The sequence below is a fragment of the Callithrix jacchus genome, chromosome 14, assembly GCF_049354715.1.
Source record: "Callithrix jacchus isolate 240 chromosome 14, calJac240_pri, whole genome shotgun sequence".
In the NCBI taxonomy this organism is placed as follows: domain Eukaryota; kingdom Metazoa; phylum Chordata; class Mammalia; order Primates; family Cebidae; genus Callithrix; species Callithrix jacchus.
The window spans coordinates 49,610,759-49,617,030 of NC_133515.1; the positions used below are offsets into that span (position 1 = coordinate 49,610,759).

At 48.4% G+C, this 6,272-nt stretch overlaps 1 pseudogene; it reads right to left on the reverse strand.

Annotated features, from left to right (window-relative positions):
* Window positions 1–839: 839 nt before the first annotated feature.
* On the reverse strand, window positions 840–1,800 carry LOC100401184 (dynein light chain roadblock-type 1 pseudogene; annotated as a pseudogene).
* Window positions 1,801–6,272: the final 4,472 nt, after the last annotated feature.

A 6,272-nucleotide genomic window follows, 5' to 3' on the forward strand; every position in this document is an offset into this window, starting at 1 on the left:
CACAAAGGAGCTTCTAGGTTCTGCCTGTTTTTTTCTCCACTCCCTCTTAAGGGAAAAAGTTATTTTCCTTCCCGCGCCTCAGAGCAGAGCAGAAGTTGAAACGGGCTACGTGTTCCTAATATTATTTATAGTTCAGCAAAGGACTTGGAGATCTCCAGCCTCAGGTCTAAAAACTCCTTCTACAGCCACATAGTGAAAAGATCTAGGTTAGCAGCAAAGCCGGGGCTCCTGAGATAGTATGCGATCTTCTGGTGACACTTTAAGTTTGTGGTATAAACTGAGATGGTCCCCCAGGCCTCTGGGGAAGAGGATCTCACAACAAACGTTTTTCCAGAAAAGGGTGCAGCTTTGGCATTGCCTTAATAACATGGGGTCTAGCGCCACCTAGTGTCTGCTGTGGAGCTTGACGTGGGTCTTGCTCTGATGAGGTGTTTTTTTTTGGCGGGGGATTTGGCTTTAACCAAGAGAGAGACTGAAATGCACACAGGGCTGTCCTCATGCCCACGATGAGGGACTGAGAGTTTGGTGGGAGAAGCTGAAAAGCTATAATCTTAATGTGTCACGGACGGGGGTGTTGGGTGAGGGGATAGGGGAGTCTTTCTCTTGGAAGGAAGCTGGGGTGACTCACAAGTAATATTTAGAGTCTTAGTCCCAGAAGATTGGCTTGGATTTGTCTGCATGAATATTTTTGCTCACAGTAGAAAAAACTACTTGTGCTATTTTATGACTTCTATGCTTTTCAAACTAGTTTCTCAGAGCTCTCCCAGAGCCAGCATAGGGGCTGCTTACAAAAAGCCCTTGGAAGCTACTTCATTGTGGAATCCATTCCTGCTCCCCATCACTGTCTGCAGGACAAGCCACCCTCCTTTCTTGCCACTTCCTGGCTGCCCCTGACCCTCTACTAATTAAAGCCACCATTTGCTATTTGTTGAACATGATTCATTTAAACCTCAGAACAGCCAGTGCACAACGCAGTGGATATTGGTCATCTCAGCTGATCCTTAGGGAGGTTATAGGACTTACCCAAGGTCTTTTTTTTTTTTTAAGCATTTTGGTTATTTTTAGTTAAAGAAAAACAGCCTTCTCCAAGGGCAACAAAGTGAACTGAAGGTCAGAAGGAAGCTGGGTATGGACTTCTCGCAAGTTCTTGCTCCAAAACCTGGAAGTAAGGCGAGAGGACCCTCCTGGAGCTCTGGGGAAGGCCAGCACAGCACAGGGGTTCCTCTGGTTGGGAAGGAAGAGCCGCCAGCCCACACATGGTCACTGGATTGGTCTGAGTAGGCTCCAAGGTGACTGTCACATGCCAGTCTGCTAACATGATCGACATTAACATTCTTGGAGGGCATCAAATTAAGGAATGACACAGGGAGTCAGGAGAGTGGCCTATTCAGTTGGATTCTGAATCACAATCAGGAAATAGTCTTTATCTGGTGCAACCATAATCTCATTTTTCTTGGAGTGAATTTGAAGGAAGGGGAGATCATTCTGGGGGTCGATTTCATGCACGGTACTCCGTGCCTTCAGGATGAAGCTGTGCCTGAGGCTGGCATATTGGGTGGTGGTGGGGTTGTCCATGGTGCTCTTGATGGGAATGCCTTCTGTGTTCACCACAGTGATTCCGTGCACTCCCTTCTGGCTCTGAAGTCGCTTCAGGGTCTCCTCCACCTCTGCCATTTCCAACGGATCCAGTAGCCCCACGTAGCCAACAATCAGCCCAGTCCCGTGCCTTTCTGCCTTACCCAAGATCTTTCAGCTCATAAGCAGAGGTGGGATTTGAACCCAGAGTTATTGAGCTCCAAAAAATGTGTTCATTTCACTATAGTATTCCATCTGCACTGCTGGGGGGTAGCGGCTATTGCAGAGGATGCTGAATGTCCAGTAGGTTCTTGAGGAAACAAAGAACCTCTGAACTGAGAGCTTCTAGCTCAGAAGACACTTCCTGCTCTGGGCCAGTGCCTATGACCCCAAGGCCTGGCTGGATGATTGGTGTAAACACCTCCCTCCTCACAGCATCTGCCCTCCCTCCACACAGACACTTCCTCAGCCTACACTTCTCTACCCTTGGAAACCACCCCAGAGGAATAATGAGAGCAAAGAGCAGGATTTGGCAACTGTGCAGAATGCCGGGAGAATCATGGATTTGTCTGACTCCCGGGCTTTGGCCTCATCTGGTGGAAAACTCGGGAAATTCCCTACTGGCTCCTCCCTTCTCTTCCCTCCAGGCCCCTCCACCATTCTCCACCAAATAGACTCATCTCCAGAAGAAGGTTAAGTAAGGCCACTCTCTGGATGCCTCTGAAACAAAATGGTTTGCTTAAATGTACAGATTCAGAAATAAAGTTTAAATGGGGCAACAGGCTGCAGTGGGACCCACACGCTGACCTCCATAGATGGGTAAATGTTGGGCTGCTGGCAGACCACAGAGGTGGTTCAGGGGTATGGGAGTAGCACAGAATGGGACTTAAGTCCCCACTCTGTCACTCCTCAGCTCAGTGATTTTGGGCAAAGTCACTTAAACTCTGTGAGCATCAGTTTCTTCACTGAGAGAATGAGGACAATGATTCTCTTACCTATAAGCTAACTGATACACAAATGCTGGGTAAGCCCTGTAAGAGTGTGAGGTACCACACAGTGAAGGAACTGTGGGCATGCAGGATTTAGCCAAGACAGCCTTTACTCACTTCGTCCTTTCCCTACCTCTCCTTCTCCCCCACAAGGAGTCCATCTCTCTCTACAAAGAGGGTCTTAATACAGACTCACACACACACACATACAGAGTCTTCAGTTCTTGTGGGCTTTTCATTTTTTTCCAGAGTTAAATCATCTTGGAAAATAGCTTTTCCAATAAAAACCCAGTGGCCAGGACTGCTGAATGCACTTTCTTTAAAGGTGGCGGGAAACACAGAAGCAGGAAGGTCTAGGACAGCATCCATCATGTGCGAGGGGAAGGTCCTAAAAGACTTTCTTCTGCTGCCAACTAAGAAAGATGGAAGTTTGTGGCTGGGCCCAGAGGCCAATCACCATAATAGTCTGGCAGGGCTAATGCATTCAGGGGAGAGCAATTAATGCCTGATGGGGAACATCAGGAGGACAGAGCTCGAGTCTGGCAGCCTCTCTCTCCCCCGTGGCAAAGCCGGTTTGAAAACCTCTTGATGTCTTAGCAGGCTCCATTTCTAATTTAGGGTGTCTCCATCCGGCTTGGCAAACTCTGTGCCTCTCCAAGAGGGAAGAAATAGCTTCCTAAGTGAGGCTCAGGAGGAACAAAGGCCTCATTAGGATCGATCACTTATTCTGAGTACACATTCCCAAGAATCTCTATTGATGATCTCAGATACAAATGAAGTAGTAATTAAGGATGTAATGCAAATGATCTTCAGCTTAGTGACTCTCTGTAATTGAAATTTACTAAATTAAGTCTGAGATTTTTGAAACTAGGCCTTTAAAAAAATTTTTCCGATTATAATTACCCCTCGCCTCCCTCCGCCCACCCTTCGGTAATGTAATTAGTTTAAAATAAGATCCGTGGTTGGGCTGATGATGCGCTGCCTACTGAAATGCTGGCCTATCAACAATCCCCAGGGAGTGAGGAGAATAGGGGCTCACATCAGTCAGAGAGGCCACTGTCGTGCTGCCAAATATAGGACAAGGAAACTGGACATAGAGCTTGTGATACCAACCGTGCCAGGCAGGAGAGATTCCTCAGCTTCTCCCTTCTGTTCCTTTTCCCTCTGCCCTCAGAGCTGTCATGAGCTATGGACCATTCAGAGAAAGAAGGGAACAGACTGGAGTAGGAGAGGTCTTTAGGGGATGCAAAGAAGGCTCCTGACAGGAGAGACTCGGGTTGGGCAGATCAGAAACCCAGCTGTTTTCTCAGAGGCCAGAGTGCTAAATCTCAATCTGTAGTAGCCCTGGGACCCCTCCAAATCCTGTCCTCTGCCACCTGATAGGACTATCCCTGGCCTGAGCTCATTTCTCCTGATCTGCCCCAGCAGAGGGCAATGCCCGCCAAGCTCAGCCTGCCCAGCGCCCAAGAGGAGCCATGTGGCCATAGAAGGGGCCCCAGCAGGCGCTCCAGCCTCCCCATTCTTTTCCCCAGTTTGGTTTTTGTCCCAAACTGGGACAAAGAGGGCTGAACATTGTCCTGGGTATGTTTGATCTTCCAGAAGAGTGTATTGGCCTTTTTCATTTAATTCAGATGAAAAGATCAGCTTGCCTTTGAGATCACACTCTAATTTCATCAGAATTGTCATGTGAGAACAGAAGAGAAGCTACCCACAGCCTTCCTCCTTCCCTTCCCGGCTCCTCCCCTCGTTCACCCCCACCTTCCCAGCCCACGGCTTTCTGAAGCTGTTAGATCAACAGAGAAACACCTGGAGCCCACTGACCCTCACAAGGCAAAAGCCAAAGGCTGCCAGACCCATCTTAAAATGCCTCGTGAGCAGCACAGACCTGAAAGAGAATGCCTTCTCCCACTGGCCGGCAGCCCTTCAAAACTGCTTGTGCATACGTGCCTGCTTTATGTCAATTCACACCACCGTGTCAGAAACTTCCGTAAATGCTCAGCTGAAGCACTTTCGTCAGAGACAAGCAGCAGAGTTGCTTCTGGAGAGCATAGCAGGTGTATGTTCCATTTGCAAATCAGATGGAAAAGATAGACAATAGCAGTCTTGTCTCTATGTAAGCCATTGCTTAAAAGCTGCCCTGAACTAATGCGTGCACGTTGACTGTTGGAACCTGGTGCCCAGCATGGGGTCTGGCATGTGGTAGGTGCTTGGTAAATATTAGCTGAGTGAATAAATGAATGGCACAGTCTTCTTCAAAAACTTTCAGTAATTTCTCAATGGTATGGAAAAATGAAATGGTTCTAAAATCTGGTACTGGGGATCCTGCAGTCAGATGCTTGACCTCCTGGTCCCGTCAGCACTCTATACACTGACTAGGGTAGCAGCCGTCAGGATCACCTGGAGAACTTGTTAAAATCCAACAGGCCAGGTCCCAAATCAGTAGATGAAGGGCAGGCTGGAGACTCTGCCTTTGTACCAAGTTCCCAGATGATGCTGATGGTGGCTGAGGACCACATCTTGCCCATATCACTCATTTCCACAAAAGGTGCCCCTGAGCCTGCATCCCACCAGTTGGTCAAAGTCCTGCTCAGATGCTACCTTGTCAACAAAACTGGACACACTAACAAAAAATGCACCCCACCCCCCACTCACCTCCCTGCCACACCACTCTGTGCCTGCCAAGACACTTTGTATCTGAGCTGTTTGGCTGTGTCTCCCTGACCTCAGGGGCCTAAAGTTCTCATGCCTTTCCCCACGCCCCACAGAATCTCATTTAGTGTAGCCAAGACATGCTGCCAGCTGGGGCAGATTCCATTCCATTCACTGGGACCTTTCATAGAGAATTTCAGATTCCTTGATGTAGCACTTAGCCCTGGGAGTCCAAAGATGCATGAAGCCCAGAGACTGCCCTTGGGACTAACATCTATTTTCTGAATTATATTCACTGCTCACTGAGCCCACTCTGCTGTCCTTCCAGATGCTGGCCTGGGGCATGACTGACGACAGCAGACCACTGGATGTCCTTCCTGATCTAAACCATTAGGAGGTTCCTCTCATTAAATACAGCTCCAAGTTCTCAGCTTGACTTGCCATCTTTGAGACTCAGAAGGGAGGTGTTACTTTCGGTGGTAAGCCATGATATGTAACTCACAGAGGGCAAGTAAGAGGAAGGTGAAAGATGTTTTGCAGCCTGTTTAAATGTCAGTGACTAAGGCCCAGGGGTGCTCTGAGAACATTCTCACTTCTCAGTTGTGGGCACCTAAAAGGTTACTGTCCCCGGTTCTCCTGCCACGTGGACGCATGGCATCATGCCCTCACAGTCTCATGGGACCAATGGCAAATTATGGAAACTCAACTCAAGCTGCTTAAGTAAAATGGAAACTCTTTGCTCACCTTTGTGGGTTGGCCCAAGGTGACCCAGAGTTGAAAAACTGAAATTTCAGAATTGAAAAAGGAGCTATAGAAATCTGGGATCTAGGAACCATGTCTGGTCTCACGTGTACCAGGACCCTTTCTGTGTCCATCCTGTTCTCATCTCTGCAAGTCCTTGCATGTAGGCCTAACTCTCTCTTGCTACATTCAGGAGAAAGGGTACCATGACCAGCAAAGCGCCAAGGAATGGAAGGGGGACAGTGCCCCAAAGCAGATAGGAGTGCTAGGCAGACCCAAACCAGACATTCACCCCAAATGGTTAGCAAATGTTCTTTG